The sequence below is a fragment of the Python bivittatus genome, unplaced genomic scaffold, assembly GCF_059951505.1.
Source record: "Python bivittatus isolate LINGU-HERP-01145 unplaced genomic scaffold, Pbiv_v1 ctg000070_np1212, whole genome shotgun sequence".
Taxonomy (NCBI): Eukaryota; Metazoa; Chordata; class Lepidosauria; order Squamata; family Pythonidae; genus Python; species Python bivittatus.
In genome coordinates this window covers 19,527,486-19,550,300 of record NW_028277034.1, presented here as the reverse complement: position 1 = coordinate 19,550,300, position 22,815 = coordinate 19,527,486, and positions in this window count along the sequence as shown.

Here is a 22,815-nt window from a genome sequence, read left to right as displayed (position 1 = left end):
GACAAAACACCCTAAAAAGAGAAATCCATGCTATGCGTTGATAACTAAACACTGATGTAAATGTAATGTAACAGTATAGTTAGCTGAATAATAGTCCAAACCACATAAAGAAGATATATGTTTTCCAGCTGGAATTATCTTTTAAAAGGAGAGAAGAGTTTTAGAAGTTTAGGAGTTAGCTTGATTTTCCTCTTGGACAACTATACTGTTTTAAAGTTATGAATTCTGTAATAGTGTTAGGCAGCTAACTTTCTTCAATAAGTCCTGTTATATTTGTGTGACAGAAAATGTTTTACAATAATTGTATCATTCAGCTTTGTATAACTGTGGTCCCATTTTATAGACAGAAAAATGGAATGGAAGTTACTACCCCATGCAAACTTTTGGAGCTGGAGAAGATCAAAAAAAGCATAACTAAAATGATTAAGAGTCTGAATCAGCTCTATTATGAGAAAGAAGTTATGTGAGAGCTTTTAGCTTGAACAAAAAATGTGTGGTGGGGAGAAACTGGACCACCAATCTGAAATTGATAGATTTTGAAAAGCTAAAAAGGTAAGCAGGGACAGATTTGATAAGAACTTGGATAGGAGATCAACAGGAAATACCAGGACTCTAAACTAGCCTGAGAAATTAAGAAAAAGTTTTTTCCTGAATAAGGCAATGGCAAACCACTTCCATATCATTGCTAATAAAATTATAAGGACATCTCCATGAAATCACCAGGCGTACAATCCAAATCTGAATGAAACATTACCTTTTCAGAAATGTTCTCCCTCTCGGTCTTGGAATCCAAAGTAGGAAATTCAAAATATTTTGCTAGTTGTGGGACCTACATATGCTGTATGTATCAATGATGGGCAGTCTATGTGCCCCCACAGCCCCTATTTTTGCACCCCCAGGACCCAGTTCATGTAAATTAAATTTGACAACAGAATGCAGAAATGCCACTTTTAAGGGTGTGAGTGTGTGTAAAATAACCTACTAAGCTAAAAGTATCTGTTTTTTAAAAAAAATCTCAAATTCCAAAAGATCTCTCCCCCCCAACCTGGTGTATGTAAACGTGTGTATAAATAAATAAGTATTAGAACGATAAAATAGAAAACATTTCCTAAATAAAAAATCAAAACCACAGAGCACAGAATCACAGAGCTAGAAGGGTCCTTAGAGGTTTCTAGTCCAAACTAGGCTGGGATAAGAAGCGATGACGGCTCTCCAAGAGAGGAATCAATCCCAGCAATTATGTAGACTTATTTCTAGCATAGGACAAGGGGAAAATATGGTAGTTCTTGTTTCTGGGGATTGGGAAAGCAGTTTTGGATTATTACTTAATAGGAACAAATAAAAGTGTATATTGGGCAATGTTCACCAGTAGGGAGAACATGCTTTCCTTGGTAGACAAATTTCATCAATATGTGATTACCTTTCTCTCAACAGCTTAGTATAGTTTAGTATTCTGCCGAGCTTAGTGGATGTAGTAGAGCATTGTGGGGAAGTCTTCACAAACCATAATAGTATGTTAAGTTAAATCCCCTAGTGTTGTTTTGCCATGCTGTCTTTGAGAGCAGATTTTTAAATGGCCTGCATCTTAAGTATCCCTTCCCAACTTCCATCATCCAAGCCAGAACTGAAGATTCTGGATGCTGGCCATGACAGCTGGTATGATAGGAGTATATTATCTGAGCAGAACCACACCTGCATGGTTACATAGAGTAGCTCTCCAGAGTTTGGGAAATACATCTTTTCTAGACTTGTTTAGAACGATCAGGGATTGAAACTGGCAAAGGATATGCCTATGGGCTACTGAGCAAGGTTCCTCCCTAAGTTCACTCAGTATGAAGAATGGTTTTCTTTCCAAATCCATCTTAGTATCAGTGTTTTAAGCAAGGCAGAAGGCAAAAGTTATAGATATTGGTACATTTCAATCCCAGAACTAAAATCTTAAATCATATATAATATTCAGTGCTTCAGTTTTGATCCCAGAAAGATCTTCAAAGCACTTGGGACTTGTCTGTAGCACTTTAAAGTAGCTGTGCCTTCTCCTTGGATCACAAAACACAGCATGAATTCATAATTGGAGGGGGGGGTGATCCTTATTACACACATTATTTCCAATTTAATTTAAATCATGCTCCTAACATTTGTTAGGGGAAAAGAGAAAGCAACTGCATTGCAATAGAATACTGACAAAAGGCAACAGGATTCTCTTAAATATTGTTTTTTAATCTATTGTTTAAAACAACCAGTGAGGATGCTTGGGGAAGGATGAAAGGAAGGGATTCCAGAGGTGAGATAACAGAAAAGGCCCTGCTTCTCACACACACCCCTTCTGAGACTGGAGGTAGTCTGTAGTTAGATTCAGGATTTTGCAAATCAATTCTTTGAATCCAGGTCCAAAGCAAGTTGTAGTGTGAGTAGCAGTCCTTTAAATATATAGGAAAATTTGTACTCCAGTAGCAATTAGAACCAGCTGGATCTTTTAGAGAAAATCAAATCCACATAAATCATAGCATCATAATCCCATGAATATTATTTGGGGCTGAGTCACTATGGCCAGGCTGTGTTTCCTAAAAACAGCTGCAGATGATAAGTGCTCTAATCATAGAGCGAACGCAGCAAAATGTGTGACATTGTGCATCCGACTTGTAAGATCTGGCTTTAGATCAAGGGTCTACAGTTTTTTTTAAAAATCTGAGAGTCACACTTGAGTTTTGGGTAGTCTGCCAGAGACTACAGACCAAAAGAAAAAAAAGAAAAGGCAGGACTAATTTTAAGATCTTTAGAAATGATATTACTGTATATGCAATAAATATTACTCCTTTATATTTAACGATTTCTTCCCATGTCATATACAAAATTAAAATTTGTTGGAGTAGCTTTGACCTTTGGCCCCAAGCTGTGTACTTTGGCTTTAAATAATGATTTGCTATAAATAAGCAGACATTTTGTGGTGGTTATAGTTTATTTGTTATAAAGTTTTACTAGAAGCCTGAAAACACTCACCTTTTATATTATATACCCATCAGAGATAGCTCTCCCAGTTTCCCCTGTCAGGATTCAGGTTAGAATTTGTTCAAATGATCTTCCCTGCATGCTGTGATCACGTTGTAACTGCCCCAGTGCAACAATTCACTGGACATGGGCAACTTAAATAGGAAACACTACATGGGTTAGGGCTAGAGAGTGACCATCATGATATGCATATCTCCCAGTTTAAAGGATACTCATAATAGCTGCCTAGCAGATGGGCAAAAATGCAGTATAATGGGGCAATGCACCAGGACTTCTCTCCTCATGCATCTTACAGTTCAAAAGTAGCAGCAGCAACAGTTTGAAATGGTGGTGATGTGTACAGAAAGTGGCTCTTTGCCATGAGATAGTTATTGTTGTAGGATGGTGCTATACAATGTTACTTAAATGATCACTTCTCCAGTTAACATCCTTGTCACAGATCAATCACAACTCTGTCACAATACAACAGTTCTCAATGCATAGCCATGCTCAGTTTTAAAAAGGCATAACTGAGAATATAACTGTCAGTTATATAGGAAGTTCAAAACAAGGTGTAACACTACTTTGTTTTTTTGCCTTGCTGCAAGTCTTGAAAATTAATGATACTGCCTCTGAAATAGGGCATTCATTTTTAGGTTGAAGTCTTATAGCTACTTCTTTCAGAAGAACGTCCCGTAGACCTTGATGGACTTTCCTTCTGAATAGATTGGTATAGGACTGTGTTGTTCATTCCTGAAGTACTGATGGCTTGACCCCTTTGACAGCATCTCATCTGTTACTTTCATGCATCAAACACTAGTGGTAGAGAGCATAACATGAGACCTCAGGGGCCACATGCATCTGATGAAGCTTTGGCAGAGCCTCATGACCAGAAGTTGCTACTGAACTATAATTTTTAATGTGGCAGAAATTATCACAACATTCCCATAATCTATTAATAAAATTACCCAGTCAAAAAATGGAAAAGATTGATCTGAGAAAACTTATTTACAAATCCATCCTGACCTCAAAATTCAGTGCATTGTTTTCAAGATGTTCACAAATTAATTGCTTTATGATCTGTCCTAGAAACTTCCTAGGTATCAGTGTTATACTGATTGGCCTGTAGTTCTATAAATACTTCTTTTTCCCATTTCTGAATATAGGGACAAGATTGGCTTCCTCTAGTCTTCTAGAACATTATCCATTTCCAGGATATCCTAGATATAATGGATACAAGTTCAGCCATATCAAGTTTCTTCAGTACCTTAGGATGACCCTGATATTTGAACTCATTCAAGGTCAGTAAGAGTTCCATGTCTTGAGTTGGATTCCCGTTCCTTCAAGTGTTCATAATTGGCTGGTGAAATGTATTTCCCCTTTTCAAATATTAGTAACCAAAAATATTATTTTAATAGTTCTACCTTTTCTTTATCTATTATCCCTTTACTTTCTACACCGAGCAGCTGCTATATCGTTTAATTTCTCTTCTCTTTATTTTGAATGTTTCATAAAAACAGTCCTTTTTTGTTCTTGACATCCTTTCTTAGTCTCAGTTCATTCTGAACTTTAGCCTTTCGACAGTTGCAGTGTATCCATACATATTCTTCTATGGTGACCTTCTACCTCCTATACTGAATGTATCCTATGTGATTGTCAGATCTTCACTAACCTTTGTGAACAGTCACTTCAGCTTTCCAGCTGCCTTCCATTTTTTTCCTATTGGAATTGGTTGCAGTTGTACTTTGGTATCTGCTTTTTTAGGAATTTCCACCCAATTTGGTCGCCTGCGTTCCTGGGAGTCCAAGATACATGTTTGACAACACTCAGCTTTAACTTCCCTTTATATTAAAAATTCCAGAATTACATGATCACATTCTCCCACAGTTTCTATTACATTCACTTCATTTTCCAAATCTTTTTTGGTTAGGATCAGATCAAGAATAAATAATCTTGTGCCTCCCCCTTCCTTTTCCCCCCATCTGCCTGCAAAGCAGGTCAAGAATTTGCTGGAAGAATCATATGTGGAAGAGTTTATCTTTCAAAGAACTTGGGGAAATGAAAGCCCCCATCACTACTATTTCATGTCACTTTGAAAAATGTGTAATTTGCTTTTGGGAAGTATCATCCACATCTTCTTTTAGGTGATCAGTAGTGGTCACCAACAATAGTGCCATACTATACTTGGGGAATGTCCTGAATTTGGCACTTTCCAGATGTGTTAAGACTTTATTTTTTATTTGTTGGGAAATATATTTTCCTATCCACTTCACTATGTGGATTGAATTATATTAGTTTAGGGAAGTATGTGGCTTTTGACATAACCCAGCTCTTCCAAGTGCTCTCTGCCTTTTTAAAAAGTTCTTGGAGAAATAAGCAGAAGAAAGATGGAAGGAAAATTTGAACGTAAAACTACCTTTGTGATGTTGCTATCTCAGCTGCCTGTTCTTAGATCACAAAAATCTAAGTTTTGACCAAAAAGCATGGAAGAATGAGTATATATTTACTGCCTTTGGAAAAGGCTGAAGAGCATTAAGATAATAGGGCATATGCTTTCTTTTAATTTTTTTAATATAAAAAAGTGTCTGTAAATCTGTAGTTGATTAAAAATAAGATTTTCTCTTCCTCTTTCAAAGCTTGCTTGCTTACATAGATTAAGAGAACAAATACTCCATCACATTAACTTATTTTCAGGAAATTGGAACTATTACTTGCTTTTAAAATGGCTTTTAGTTCATTCCCTAAGTCTTAAAATAATGCTGGATACACTGCCAATTTAAGTCAAATTTCAGCTTCAATCTCCTTCATTGTTTAAATAGAAGCCAATTGTGGACTTGCCAAAGGTTTGCTTATTTAACATTTTGTTCACGACCTGTCACAACCAAATGCTGGATCTGAAAGAAAAAGAAAGGTAAATGCCCCATGATCATTCTCCCATATTGGGCAAATACCAGTAGATAACCAATTTAGTGTACATCTTTCAAATATCCAAGTCAAATGCCATCAACATTTGCATTAAAATAAACCTTCAGACTATTTTGACTGAGCTATGATGATAGCCATTCCTTTCTAACTGCAGGTGTGTTTCGCAAGGCAGCGTGCTCATGTCTGAAGTTAATGGAATTTGCTTTGATTGGAGATGCTGTCTGAATCATTCTTACTTGGAAGTAAGTACTGGCATATCTAATGGGATAAGTGTCCAAGTAAATGTGTTTAGGATCAAGCTGCTTATTTATTTTTCTAATACAAAGGAATTTCATGTGCTTGCATGGGCCAGATGGCTGAGGGCCAAAATAATTCATTTAAAATAAAGATGATGTTATATGCAAATGTACTTGCATTTCATCATTATCTTTAATTAAACTTGGAGGCAAAAGTAATTCTTATTGCAGATACACAAATGAGTTACACTTCCATGGGTGACCAACATAATTCTTCAAAACTACAAATGGGGCTTTCTTGAGCAGTCATTTACTTTTGAGCTTATATTTCTATTTTTTTTGCGTTTTCTTTTCTTTTTCTTTTCTTTTCTTTTTCTTTTCTTTTTCTTTTTCTATTTCTTTTTCTTTTTTTCTTTTTCTTTTTCTTTTTCTTTTTCTTTTTCTTTTTCTTTTTCTTTTTCTTTTCTTTCTTTCTTTCTTTCTTTCTTTCTTTCTTTCTTTCTTTCTTTTTTGGTGATACATAAAACGAGAGAGAGAGAGAGAGAGAGAGTACCATATTTTTCCATCAATAAGACGCCCCCATGTACAAGACAACCCCCACTTTTCCAACCCAAAATTAAGAAATCAATATTTTAAAAATAGTGCAGAACACATTTTTATTTAGTAATTAGGTAACATTTACCTGATACACTTGGTGGGAGGAGGTCCAAACCGTCTCTCTGCAGCTCTATTTCCATGCTCTTTTGCATAACTGATTACATTCAGTCACGAGTGAAACTGCCGATACCTTGTCTCTGCAAACAGACTTCCTCCAAATGGTTTGTTCAGCATCAGCTGACATCAGTTACATAAGGCTCGTGATTGGAGGAAGTCTGTTTGCAGAGACAGTATGGGCAGTTTCACTCGTGATTGGAGGCTTGTGATTGGAGGAAGCCTGTTTGCAGAGACAAGCTATTTCACTCGTGATTGGAGGCTAGCAATAGGAGGAAGACTGTTTGCAGAGACAAAGTATGGGCAGTTTTGCAACCGCACGGTTCTCTCCTCGGCTTACTTCCTTGCATAAGACGCCCTTCAATTTTTAGCGTAAGGATTTTAGAAAAAAGTATCGTCTTATAGTCGGAAAAATACGGTATATTACTTGGAGCATGTCAGTCAGTCATGACTGTATTCCAGCATCCTCACCTTTGTAATACCACTGATATAAACCAGGACTGAGCATGAATTAAAAGAACAAATACTTCATTACATTAACTTCTTTTCAGGAATTTGGAATATATATATATTCTCTTTATTCCAAAGAGAATAATATATTCTTAGGGTGTAAGATGCAGGCAGGAACAGCATACACTGAACGGCACAACCAAGTTGCTGGCATTGTGTACAGGAACATCTGCACAGCGTATGGGCTAGACACCCCCAAGTCCAGATGGGAGATTCCACAGAAGGTCATGGAGAATAACAGGGCTAAGATCCTGTGGGACTTCCAGATCCAGATGGACAGGCAGGTACTGGCTAATCAACTAGACATCGTGGTAGTAGACAAAGACCAGAAGACAGCGGTAGTGATAGATGTAGCAGTGCCAAGTGACAGCAACTTCAGGAAGAAGGAGCATGAGAAGCTGGAGAAGTACCAGGGCCTGAAGGAGGAAATAGAGAGGATGTGGAAAGTAAAGGCCAAAGTGGTGCCGGTGGTGGTAGGACCACTCGGGGCCATAACTCCTAAGTTGGGAGAATGGCTCCAACAGATCCCAGGAACAACATCAGAGCTCTCTGTCCAGAAGAGCGCAGTGCTAGGAACAGCTAAGATACTGCGCAGAACCCTCAAACTCCCAGGCCTCTGGTAGAGGACCCGAGATTGAAGAAGACACGTACCACCCATAGGGGTGAGAGGGGAATATTTATTTATATATATATATATATATATATATATATATATATATATAAATATTTATATAAATTTATATAAATATATAAATATATATATAATTTTTTTTACTGTTTTCTCAGCCAGCTAGACTTAGATTCCTGTACAAAATAATTCCTCCTTTCTCTTGGCATCCAGCATTTCTTGAACTCAGATAAATTTATCTGACCTTCCCTTTTATGTTTAGAATATTTAGATTATATTTTATGTACCATGTGGAATCATGGAAAAGTGAAAGGAGAAGTGTTCAGTGGCAGCTCTGCTTGCTTTTGGGTTAATGGGCAGAATCCACAGTCATATGATATTCTATCACAAGCATTGTACAGGTCTATGCAGTCCCATTTATGATACAAGATTATCCATATGATTAAATACACAAATTATTTTATCCATCACAGGAGAAGATAATAAGAATGTGACATATTGTTCAGTATTATTTATTCTATTTTTCCCCTCATTCTTTTAAGTTTCCCAGAGCAGTGTGCATTACCATACCATCTGCATACCATCCTAGGGAGAGTGGAAAAGAATCAATCTGCCCCCATCATCATTCAAATATCTTTCCACATATGGAAGGCAACTGCATTGGCAAGATTCCCATATTCAGGGTGGCTCTTGCTATAATGTAGAATAATAATTTTCCAGGGCTCTAAATAGCAGAATCTGTAGCAGGCAAAACATTAATTGGGTAGCATATGTAAATTCAAGATAAATTGGCCAGATTGATGAACTGGTCTAGCTTCACAGGTTTTATGGGGTCTGGAATATCCTGACCAGTTTGTAGTCCACTGACATTCATCAGAAAAGAGCAATCTGATCCTATCCTGATATTCTGGACTATCTCTCCCATCCTTAATGAGTGGCTGTAACAACTGGGGATATCAAGAGCATTAGCCTGATAAAATATAAAGGAAACAGGTTGGAGAAAACTGATGAAAATATAGCCTTTTGAATGTCCAAGGTTTCCACCGAGTGGCCTAAAGATGTGAAACCCTACTGGAGTGAGGAACAGAAAAACTCGGGGGGGGGAAATTGTTCTGGCTTTTTCCAGTCTTTAAGTCTATTTTTAGAGGCTTCCCCCACCCCTTCTAATTTTCTCCATTTTTTTCTTCATCTCCATGTCTTCAGAGAGGTCACAATGGCCACATACCAAGGGATAAGAAATAACTGCATAAATGTATCGGGGCTTTGGGCTTGTTTTTCCTTCAGAGCAGCCTATGCTTTGGAATTCAAGAGAAGTATCAGGGACAGATTGAGAAAAAGCAGGTCAATTCAAGGGGACCCCCCCCTTTTTTTTCTTTTTGGTAATTCACTAGGCTACTACAAATTGATACACAAGCTAAGGATTGCCATCCACTTGCCCGCCATTCATTATGATAGAATTCACATAATACTGATATCAGAGAACAGCTTTTAAAAATGTAATTCCCTGTACAACTTACATTTAAACAATCTGATATTCAAATATTTTCTTATTAGTCTGTCAAGTTTGCCTTTTATATCCTGAAGATTTACATATTAATGAACTAAATCAAGTATTTTATGCTGTAAATTGGCCCTGTAGAGCCAATATGATGTCCCCAGGTAACATTAATCAGTTATTTTTCCAATAGCTGTCAGCCACTGGAATCGAAGGGAACAGAGACTGCTAAATGAAAGAAGACTTTGGATTATGTGACAGTTTATAAAAGAGTAGATTTTGGGATTTAGACTTGAGTGTGCTCTGATGTCTTTTAGTTCAATGAATATCTGGTTATGGACAGAAAAGCCACATGTACAATTTAAAATATACTAATTCCAGTTGTAATAAATGTCAGATAAATCTACAACTTGGATTCTGTGTAGCTTACCACACAGCTTTACTGTTTGCTACAGTTTTAAATACTTCATTCCCATTCTTGCCTTTCTTATAATAGATATACAAATGTAAAACTGCACTAAAAATACAGGAGCACCCTCTGACAAGTTGTTTTGACATCCTGCCCAAAAGTATTGTAATGGGAAATAATTATTCTCTAGGTAGAAGCTAACACTATATCTCCCCTTTCCCTATTCTGGCATTTCCCTTACATGGAAAATATAGAGAGAGAGGTGACCATTTTTGTAAACAGGCTGAAATAAAGTAAGCAGTACAATAAATAGTAAAGCAATTTAAAAACAGCAGATGCAACAATGAAATGTTAAAAAGAATCTCAAAAGCATTAACACTTTATTAAAAGTCCTGGGAAAATAAAAATGTATTTGCCTGGCACCAGGCAGACCTCGTTGGGAAAAGTCTTTCAAAGTCAGGAGCCTGCCATTGAAAAGATTCATTCTTGAGTAGCCAGTCAACACATTTCATATGGATGCATACCCAAAACAGGTTACCTGAAGGGGATCTTAGGTATGAGTAGAAATATACAGGAAGAGGAGTTCCATTAAATATTGTGACCCCATACCCTGAAGAAATGTATTGGTTAATATCAGCAATTTAAATTAACACCAGAAGTGAACTCAGAAACAGTGACAAGTCATAAAGAGCTGGAGTGATGTGCTCATATCACCCAACTCTAGATAATGCTCTTGCCACAATTGTCACAGATGCCTTCTGTAGAAGGAGCACAACACTGAGGAGGAGAACCATGTTGTATTGCAATGATCATTGGGTGTCTGCTTTACAACAAAAAGGGACCCTGATCAATGGAAAAGCAAAGGGAAATCCTAGGGATCTGATTTGCTGGCCAGTTTGGGGAAGGTAGGCAGGTCCTTGTCAATGTACCTGGGGTTAGATCTATTGTTAGGCAAAATGGGCCTTTCTGGAGGGCAGCAGAGCTGCAGAAGTCCATTGTTAAAGGAGATGGAAGCTGAGGTCATCACTGATAGAGATGGAAGGCTGGGGTTTCTCTGGATTTCAGTTTTCTTATAAGGACTCTGCTGTGAGCTGATGAGGAGGCTTCTATTCTTTGGCTTATATGGGATTGCAGGGAGGGCTTTGTCTGGGGGTAGGGAGGGTCAGTTTGGGTCTCATGAGGTTAAGCAAAGAGATGAACTGGGTTTTGACCCTGGTCATGTCCAAAGGACAGGGAAGAAAAGGGTGCACCTCCATTTTGTTTGCTAGGTTTATTTTCTCCTCTACACAACATTTTGTACTAACTGAAGTTTCTGAACTGTCTTCAAGGGCAACCCTGTTTATAATGAATTGCACTAATCTAAATTAGAAGTTACTAGGAACAGATTACTGTAGCAAAGCAATAATTGATGCTCCAGCCTTAGCTGTTGAAAGAGTTTTCATGCCACAGAAGCCACTTGGGCCTTTAATGTGAGACAAAATACCCCAAGTTGGGCATTTGATGTTTCAATTTGTTGGCCATGCTTGAGTTTATTATTGCAACCAGGCACTACTTCATCACTTTACTGAAAGTGGTAAAAGTCCATGATGATTGTATCATTTTCTAATAATCTGCTTCCCAACTGAAGAGCACTTTGAATACTATTACGGATCGAATCAAACAGTTTGTGAAAGTTACCATAGCATATAACTGGAGATAACCAATTCCAGTGCAGTTTTCTTTGTGAGAAACTTAGGAATTCCTTTTGTGCCAAATCTTATCATGTGTGTCCATTTGAACTCACTTTATATGTAATACACATTAAAAGGATTCCTACATATATCAAGGAATGGAAGTGTGCCCTCTAATGCAATATTAAGAGTCACTGTTCTGTGAGATGGGTGGTGACTAAATTTGAAATATAAATAAATAAATTGAAAATATAAATACATATTTTGAGGCTAGCTCTACTCTTGGTGCCTATGAACTGAACATAAATATAATGAGAGAACCCCCTTCTCATGAGCTCATACAGAAAGAGTCCTCTTCAAACATCAGTGTTCCAAATGCGAAGATGGCAGGTTAATCATGAATGATAGACTAGGACTGGAAGGCCCCAATTCTTTACTCCATGCAGGAATGTCTTTCATGAATGTAATGTATGCCTCAAGTACTCTTTTGAATAGAAAGGCAGAATATAAATCAAATAAGCAAATGAATAAATATGAAAATATCCTTAGAAGTTATGCTGTTACAAGTAAGAGCATTATCCATCTGGTATGGTCTACAGTGATTGGTAATAGTCCTCTAGAGTTTTAGGCAGAACGCATTCCTTGATCTACTGGTGATCAGTGACTAAACCTGGATCTTTTGCAAGCAAATTGTATGCTTCATCACAGAGTAAAGGGTCATGAACAAATAAATAAGTAGTTACTTGTGATGTTTCAAATACTATCTTAGCTCTGTCCCCTATGAGGCCCAGAAAGTTTTCTTTAAAGTTCCCATAGATACACTATCTGGCCTGGAATACTTACTTGAAACAATGCAATGATATATATATATATATATATAGTGCATTCTCCTGTTTTCATAACTGTTTACCCTCTTATGATGTAGAAAACACACAGTCACTTCTAGATAAGCAGTTTTAAATTCCAGTGCTTAAATGTGACTGGCTCATGCTCAATAGGCATTAATAGGGACATAATAAAGAACGTTATTGAGAAGAGGGAGGAAACAAAGTAGCAGTAGCAGCAGTAGTAAAGTGTTAGCATATTTTTGCAAAATTACCCTATGCAGAAGAGCTCCCTAGAGAAGGCTTAAATGGTGGAAATGGTGGTAGGAAAGAGAAGAGGATGACCAGCAGGAAGCTAGATGGACTCAGTTACAGTGGCAATGAGTACTGTGCTGGAAGACCTAAAAGACCAGGTTAAAGACAGATTGTCATGGAGAAAATCCATGTGGTCGCTGAGTCGACAATGACTTGATGGCACATAATCAATCAATCAATGTGGAAGAGCATCCATTTTGTGATGATACCTCCATTGCTCTTAGGTCCTTAGCTAGGACCAACTCATTGGAGACAACACCTAGTAAATTACACTGTGTGATAGACATTTGGGCAAACAGATATAATGCGTAAAGTCTTCTTTGAATTGAGCTTGACTTCTGGTAACTTCATGGACACAACCAAACAATTTCTTAATTTTCTTCTGAAATATTGCCACCATGTGTCTGAGTAGGGAGTTAATCAACCTTTCTGTTTTGTTTCTCCTACTATCTTGCGTCATCATTTTAAGCATCACCTTACCTATGAACTTCTAATATTTAATTTTGCATCTTCGGAGAACCTGCCTGCTTACCTATACTATGCCATGTATTAGTATTATTAATAAAACCCAGCTGCATGTTCAGTTTACATGGTGTGAGTTGGCCTCCAAAGCAACAGACCCTTTTATTACAATCCCAAAGTTTTCAAGCTCTTTTTTGGAGTCATCAACCATACACCTGGGAAAATGTGCATAGATCTGCAGCTTCTTGCTCTCTCTTTTGGCATTGTTCATGGGTCCCTAACTAATTTATATAATAAGTTGATGGGTCTATTGATCTGTGCTCATCTTTTTTTAAGAAAATAAATTAGGTAATCTTCTGTTTAGATATGGAGTACCCTGAAGATATAATGGGGAATTGGAGTTGATGGTTAGAGTACTTATGCAAATGTCTGTATGTGTGTGATGTGTGCATTAAGATAAGGAGCTGAAATTGAAAAGCCTGTATTTTTACATAACAAGGAACAATTTCATGATCATCCTCACTTCAAATCCACTGAAACCAATTTTTCCCGTAGACAACTACAGCAAAGCAAACAACATATAGTAAATAAATAAATAATATATCAGTAATCATTCACATTGCCACCCCAGACCCCATGTTGCCTTTAATATATATCTTTTGGTTTCACATACTTACTGAGATAACCAAGAATGCCATAAATAAACCAGTTATGACATGATTACAGAGTTACTTCACATGTATGTTTTGGGTTTCAAGCAGGGCAACATGGATTTCTTGATACATATTTAATAAAGGAAACAGTAGTGATTCCCAATTTCTGTCAAATAATTTTTTTAAAAGTTCTGTTCTGTAAAAAGCATATGAAAATATTCTGTAGTCCTACATTTTTTTAAAAAAATGTGGAAAATGTCTACACTTCTTAATAGCTATATTAAGCTATTTGAGGCACAAAAAGCTACACGCGAAACTGTATATTTGTGCAGTTTTATTTTTAATTTGGATCCTTGCCTTTAGATGCACTGACATTTTCAAAGGGGACGGGTTGGTGCTTTCGAATCAGTGTTCACTTCTGGTAACTGCCTGGATTAGTTCCTGCACTTTTCTTGGCAAGATTTCAGTAGGAGTTTTCCATTGCCTGCTTCCTAGGGCTGAGAGAGAGTGACTGGCCCAAGGTCACCCAGCTGGCTTCATGCCTAAGGTGGGACTAGATCTCCTGGTTTCTAGCCTGGTGCCTTAACCGCTACACCAACCTGGCTGTCCAGATTTCACAATCACAGCAACAATAAAAATGTTTTTTTCACATAAAGGGAATGATTAACCACAATAGTTTGTCAAACAACAGAACCACCTCAAACTTAGTTGACTGCATGGCTGTTTTGACAAGGACATGTGAATTAAAGATAAGAAAGCAGCAATATCATGGCATCTATGTCTTGCAGGCTAAGAGGATAGAACCATATTACACCATGGCTTTGTTAGGCAATATAGAGACACCTTTAGCCACTCACTAACATAAGGGTTGAGGAGGGGAGCAGGTTTAGAGAAATATTTTACCATAATAACTGCTATTAGCAGGAAGAAAGAAAAAGAACATGCTGGCATGCTGGAAAAACTAGGAAACTGCAACTCTATTTTCTACTGAAATAAAAGAAAGACAACTCTGGGATTTTTTCCCCTTCCCTTCCCTTCCTTCCCTTCCCTTCCCTTCCTTTTTTTTTACAAACATAAAATAACGTAGACTAAACGCTGCACCCTGCTCACATTTTAGACCTGTCTATGCTCAAATAAGCAAATAATTTTTCTTTTTGAAAGAAATCCAGTGACAATATAGTTCCACTACAATATGATGAAGAATAGGAATTTGTTGGGAGTGCCAATGCTGTAAGCCTCATCTTATGATTAGCTTGCATATTCCACAGACAACATTAGTCTCTTTCAAGGAAATATGGTAAGCACTTACTGATAGATGAGGATGAATTTCATATAATAGTAAAAAATTCTATATAACGTTACAGAGAATGGTGCCTTCCAGAAATATTAGACAAATTCCACCAGCCCTAATTAGACTAGCCAGTGGCAAGTCATGATCTAAAACAACCAGTCATCGAAAGAGTCATCTCAGGACAAGGATCCAAGGGATACAATTATACAAACATACAATACTGCTACTCTTTGGGTCCCTTCAATTGAACAACACCATCCATTAGGACTCAGGAAGCATGCGTTCTCTGCTGCTACCCTCTGGAATTATATCTCATTCCAGGAGTCTTTAAAAACTTGGCTGACTTCCTAGGCCTTGGGGTAGGGTGCTTATGGACTCTTGTTGGTTGTGTTTTTGATATATGGGATGTAATTGTTCAGATACACCAGATTTTCTCTTTATTGTTTTTTCTATTTTTTAACTGTAAGGCATGTGGAGTCATTGGAATTGGCAGCATCTAAATTTAAATCATCATCACCATCTGGATGGCACCATATAAGCTACTTCTCTTATATGTATCTGTTCAGATTTAAGCTCAATTTAATTCAACAAGACATACTTCCAAATGAACACAGAAATGAAGAATTGTACAGTCATAGTTTTGACTGTGTATTTCTTCCACATGTCAGACTCAGTGAAGCCCTGCTCAACAGGCTTCCTTGAAAAAAATCTGGTTCTTTCTTAGGACAGAAAGCTAGCTGGGCTTTCTAAAGCTAGAGTCTAGTCATTATCTCATACCGTATTAGAAAAAGTCCCTTGGAGAATTGAGTCATTTTCACCATAACCTAGATGTATTACAATAACTAGCAAATATATTAGCAAAGCTAGATCTCTTTGTTACACTAAAAACTGTATTTTGAAGGAAATATCTTCCCTTGTGTTGCAAATAACTAAATGAAAACTATTCTGATTAGTCTTAATTTTCAAATGCCTGAACCTTATTAAACAGATGAATTATAATTGTCAGCGGACCATTATGAAACGGTATTTTCCTCTATAAAAGAAAATTAGAAAAACACGCTGTTCCATATTTAAAGACCACATAAAAACTGTTTCAATACAGAATTCATGAACACAACCACACAGAGAGCCTATTAGGCTGACATATTAAAGCTGCTCAGAAATACATGTTTGCAGCTCAGAAAGAAATGTTACTCTGAAGTAACCTCTTTGTAAAGAAAATGATAGCATGCCTAATATATTTCATCTCAGTCTTACACTCAGAATTAGTTTTGATTTCATTGTCAGGCGACTAACATAGCTAATCAGAAATGAATTGTACATGGGATCATGTTGGCTGAATGACTATAGAGAACCTCTATGTAGATCAGAATCAGAGCATGTCAAGTAAACCATTGTTGTGTCAGTGGGTCTTTAGGAATTTTTACTATATTATCAGTGTGTGTATATATAATGAATTAGTTTATATAGTGCAATGCAGAGATACTTAACTTTCCTGAGCAAGGCGCTACTCTTGAACATTTATATTCAATTTATTTTTAATTATTTAATTTTATTTAATTTGCCTGCTCTCTGGAATGATCTCCCCTCCCCCCCACCAATACAGACAGGCCCCAACTCTCCTTGCCTTTAGGAAAGCCCTTAAGACCTGGCTCTTCCTCCAGGCATTCGGGGTCGGTTGAGTGGGAGTCCCCTCTGAGATTGTTTTGTAGTGTGCTTGGTTGTCATTTTACATTTTCGATTTTGTATCTATATATTGCTTGTTTGTTGTTAGATGGCTTTCTTTTTGATTTCTTGCGCATTTATATTGTATGCCACCCAGAGTCACACTGTCTGAGTTGGCTGGCCTTATAAATCTTGAAGTAAATAAGTAAATATTCATTGAATTAAAATTAAATAATTTAAATATAGTTAATTCAGTTATTCCTGTCATATATTTAAAACAGTTCTGCTTCTCTCATATTAAATAAACTCAAAGTTTTTAGGGGACTCAGTTATACACTTCTATGTGTTGGCTTTGCTTCCTATCCTTATAATGGTGTTTTGCCAATTGTCAAAGCACCGGCCAGGTGCCCAGGCAATTGCTTCTTTTAGTTCTTTTAGATCCAGAGACAAGGAACACACCAGTAGGTGAGGATATTTTAAGCTTTATTGCTAACTCTAGCAAACAGATTTAAACAGGAATATAAGAATTAGCAGGTAGAATTAAACAGAAATACATAAGCATATTATAAAAGCATAACATCCCAAGCAAGATGCTAAAACTCTTCCTCTACTGTCAGGAGCTAGCAGAAGGCGACAGCAGGACGATCCCAAGATGGCTTAGATAACATAGTGCCTCGTTCCAAGGCCTGTGTCCATGCTCCAAATTCCAGGGGCAAGGCCAGGGCTTTTTCTCAAAGTGCAATCCCAAGACTCTGTTTTGGAGTCAGGGGCTCTGAAAGTGACCTTGACCAGATGTTATACCTGCTCATCATGTGAATCAAGAGCCTGGGAACTGTATAGATAAGCTAGTGCTTAACCTAAACAATCCTGAGGGTTTCCCTCCCCCCTCCCCCTTCTAAGTAAAAGTGAAAAACAAGCCAACTAAACATTATGACAACTCAGAGTGAGCTTTCTTAATGTGGGCAGGAGAAATCAAATTATGTCACCTGAACTCCTCGAAATAACAATGGTCTTCCACCTTGCCACCACAAATGGCCTTTTTTATGGTTGTACAATATGAAGGTTTTTCACTGTTTTGCAAAACCATATGTTTCAAATTATTAGTACGTCCAATTCTTTATTTGAAATGGATGTGAACATGGGAGATGAATAGGAAGCCTAAAAAAATTACAGAAGGACAAAAGAAAAAGAAACATTGATGTCACAAAGCTTACATTATCTCACATTTCCTTTGTGTAACTGGGGTGCTTCAACTCTGTTGAACTACACATTTTAGCACCTCATGATCAATAGCAGTATTAGACACATTTTAAAAGCTTAATTACCATGCGGGGGAATTTTTCAAAGTTAAGTTACAGCAGGATTAGCTCCCTTCCTCCCTGCTGTAATCTTCCTTAAAAGTTCTGCCTCTGAATCAATTAAGTATTAAAAGAGAAAACACAGAAGATGTGGCAGAACAGCCAGCAATTACCCAGTCTGGGTGAGTGGGATTGCCTCCTCAGCATGACATGCCAGCTTATTACTCCAGTTCTATTTATTTTAGGTTAATCATTATTTATCATGAATTATAATGAAGGGGAAGAAAAAAATGATCAAAGAGGATCACATATGAAAGAGTTACTCAATCACACTAAAACCTTCCAGTTTAAATAGTGGGCAAAGAGTGGCAAATCCCAGAAAATCTAAACTCTGACCAACCAATCAGGAGGTGAACATTTTCCTCATCTCTCAGGTGAGCTTTTAAAGGAGAAGGGACTTTGCTTTTTTGCCTTCCATTACTGACTTCTCCCCTAGTCTGACTTCTGCCAGGTAAAATACACACTCTAACCTGAAGAAGGGTTGGAGAATTAGAGGGAAGGAATCATCCAAAGAAATGTGGAGATAGATGGTAAATTGATTATGTGCCATCAAATCAGCATCAACTCTTAGCAACCACATGGATAAACTCTCTCCAAGATGATCTGTCCCCTTTAGGCTTTCCAGTAGTGTATCCATCATTGCTGTATTTGAGCACATCCACCTTGTAGCTGGTTGTTCTCTTTCCTTTCACCTTTCCCAGCATTAAAGACTTCATCAGAGAGCTACATTTTTGCATAATGTGCCCAAAATATGATAATGTGAGTCTAGTCATTTGTGTCTTGAATGACAGTTCTGGATTGATTTGTTCCATGATTGATTTGTTTGTTTTCTTGGCTATCTATGGTCAGAAGTCTTTGCCAACACCAAAGTTCAAAAGCATCATTATTCTTTCTATACTGCTTCTTCAAAGTCCAACTTTTGCTTCCATAGAGTGTCCCAGGAAGAACCATTGCCTGCATGATTTTGATCTTTTTAAGTACAGATACATTATGGCATCTGAATATCTTTTCCAAGGCCTTCATTGATACTATATCTATCAAGTGCTAGTTTACATTGTGCTGGTTCCTTTACTGCTGATAGTTGATCCTAAAAGGCAGAAACTATGCACCACTTCAGTAACTTCATAGTCAGTTCTAAGGATGATTGCCGTACCTGTTGTAATTTGTTTGGTCTTCTTTATATTTAACCTTGCAAGTAGTCAAGTTACAATCACTTGTTCAGCAACCGTTCAAAGTTATGATGGCGCTGAATGAGGACTTATGACCAGTCCTCAAAGTTGTGGCCATTGCAGCGTCCCCATGGTCATGTGATCGCAATTCAGGTACTTGGCAACTGGCTCACAATTATGACAATTGCAGTGTCCTGTAGTCACATTATCATCACTTGTGACCTTCCCAAAGTCAGTGGGGAAGCTGGCAGGAGATTGCAAGTTGCTTTCATTGCTTTTTCCCCTGAGGAGTGCCTGGTCAGCAAGGGGGTCTGATACTCCATAGCACCTGCCCGCACTTCGTAGTGCCAACCCATGACACCCACTTGCCCACACTCTACAGCACCCACATACCCACCTGTACTCCATAGCACCCACACACCCACAGCTCTCGCCTGCCAGCCTGCTTGCCTACAACATAGTTTCAGCGGTGTAAGCAAGTGCTTTTGGATTCCTGCCTCTTCATACATTGTGGTCATGTGAGGTCCTTGCTTAACAACCCACATAGTTCTTGCTTAATGATGGCAACAGGGACTGATGGGATCGCTGTCACTAAGCGATGTGGTCACATTGATATCACACTTAATGATCACATTGGTTAGCAATGGAAATTCTGGTCACAACTGCCATTGTAACCCAAGGACTACTTGTAGTTCCATTTTTTCACAGTGCTCCTTGACTTTTATTATTAGAGCTACCAGATTATTTGTATTTTCAGCTATCAAAATGTCACTTTGGACCTTTTAAAAAAAAGGATCTATCTGGGATGTTTCTTTATAGCCTTATTTCTCTTTTGTTCTACGTATATTGTGTGTGTGTCTGGATGTGCATTTATGCCTGGAACATTAGGTGTGATTTGGGTTTGAGAAGAATAGTTTGCAAGACTCACATTTTTTTTTTTTATGATGGGAAATTTAGTCATCCTGACCACTCTGCTAGCCTCAGAAGAGCAAAAAAACTAAAGCAGAATTTTCTTAATCTCTTCTTCCTGAGTAAAGATGTGGAGAGGAATTTTCTCTTCAGTAGATGGTGTCAGAAACTAAACAGATCCCCCATCTCCAGACTGTGGGAGGGTATAACAGAAGCAGTTGTGGGGGAAGGGCTTAATGACTCTTGCTTGGGAGGGACCAGCCCAACACTTTGCTGAGCATGCACGCACAAGCACCTGTTCCATGATATGAACAATGAGGATGCGGCAATTTCTTTTAAAAGCATCTGCAGAATTAGCAGATTGGATAAAATATGTTGTACAGATCCAAACTAAAGACAGAAACTAGAAGATTCTAAGAGTTTGCATGAATCAGAAAATGTGTTTTGTTTTATGCTCAAAACCTCCTTCAATGGTCTACTGGAGTTCTAAACTGTCCATTGGAACAAACTTCAATGAGTGTTTTGTTCCAGCCCCAAAGCAAATACTAGAATGTTCCAGCATTTGGAATGGCAACAATCAAAATTACCCATTTTGAGATTAAAATGGCATGTGTTGGAAATTATTTATTATAATGAGAACACTCCGAACGACGCTGCTTCAAATGACCAAGGCTTGAAACAAAACTACCAGAGCATGAACATTTTGTATTGAGCTCAAAACGTGCAACACAACTGTTTTGAGAACATAATGCTTTGCACTTGCCTGGGAGATTTAAATCTCCATATGTCCCTCGGCACCTATTGGTGCAGATGTAGATCAAAAGCTTGCAAAGCTATTACATCACCTTTTCATATGTTCCTGTCATTTTTGGATTCTATCCACTCTCCTCTCTCAAGTATATTAGAGGTACTTCAAAGGAATGCTGTGATGTTGCCATTTCAATGGCAACATCTAATTCACCAAACATTTTTTTTGAATTGAATAATTCTATTTGTTTTATTTGTGTCATGCTATAAACAGCCTTGTCATTAGTAATCCATAAAACATTTTAAAATAAATGGTCACTTTCTCCCTGTGAGGCATGTCTTCAAAATCACTATGGAACAAATAGTGAATGTACTCTGAACTCTCCCTTGAAGCCAGCTACAGAAAGTTTTAAGGCTTATTTCAAAATTCTGCACTAGGATTTAGATCCTACTTCTAATGTGCCTTAAAAATTTAGATATGCCCACATCTGAAATTAAATACAATTCTTAATTAAAAGAACCAGTCAGATAATTACTCGTGTGATATATACCTTGCTTTATGTTAGATTAAAAAACAGACTATTTTTTATTAACATTGTTTATACTAGACAGCTTGGAGGAGAATGCTCTATGGCTGGTGTTCATACTTCATACTAATGTATAACTTAGTTTGCTTGATTTTGACTTAGTAGGTTGTGTGAATCCAGCCTTTATAATATATAAAACATGGTTTAGCATTTTGGGAAAAATCTAGCAAACTGCTGCTTATTCAATAAAGCAAAGTTAAACCATGACTTTATCAGATGAACTCAGCCTGTGGAAAATCAGATTTTCTGTGATGAAGCGGATGTGGTAACAACTAGAATTGTGCAGTGCTTCAGATTTAAACGGGAAGAGGTCCTTCCCATTTAAGAGGAGCATAGCAAGCACCTATCTGCAGCTCATTAAAGCAGCCACAGCTGTTTCTGGTATTGCACAGTTGAGGCAGACACTTCCCTGAAGCTACTTTAAAGTTACAGAATTATGCTGCATTTTCACAGCCTTAGTGGTGATATTATCTTTTCTCTGTCAGTATGCTTTCATATTGGCCAAGAAAGTAGAGACTTCTCTTTTTAGTTGCAGTACGCATGGTGTCTAAGACACTCAGATCAACATTTCTGGAAAAGTTATCAAACTTCATTTCAAATTCAGCTGACTTCCAAAACTGGTAACCTAAGAAAGAAATGTGTCAAAATAAACCAAAATTGGGATTAACCAGTTTTAAAACTCACATTAGCCTGTTCTAGATAACACTGTCAAAGAACAGTATCAATACCAAGTATTTAAAGAATGGCAATGACAGCCAGAGCACTGTAACAATAGCTTACTTGACTATATGCGGATTTGTTTCTGCAAATATGAATGTTCTCATTAAGATGATCCAAAGGGTGAATTTTAAAGGAATTCTGAATTATTAATTTAGAAGCTGACATTTAAGGCATACATTGTAAACGTAAATTTTATTTTAGGTTATTCTTTTCCCCGAGAAGCATAATCTGAAGGCTTTCACTTTTAAATTGTATGGTATAGTCTAATTTTATAAAACCCTAAAAAAATTAGGCTTAGGATGGTAAGAATGTTTTTAGCCCCCAACTTTTCTTATTTAGATGCTTAAATAAGGAAGTTCCACATAATAAGATTAATTTCAGTCAATATAGTTATTTCTCTTGTGAAGGAAAACCTCTGAAGAAAATCTTAACACCCTGGAAGCTTAGTATGGGCAGTAGAACATTTGTCACATTATTTGCAGCAATATCAAGCAAATATCATTTTTTCTAATGTGAATATCCCCAAAATTCCAATATGTGTTT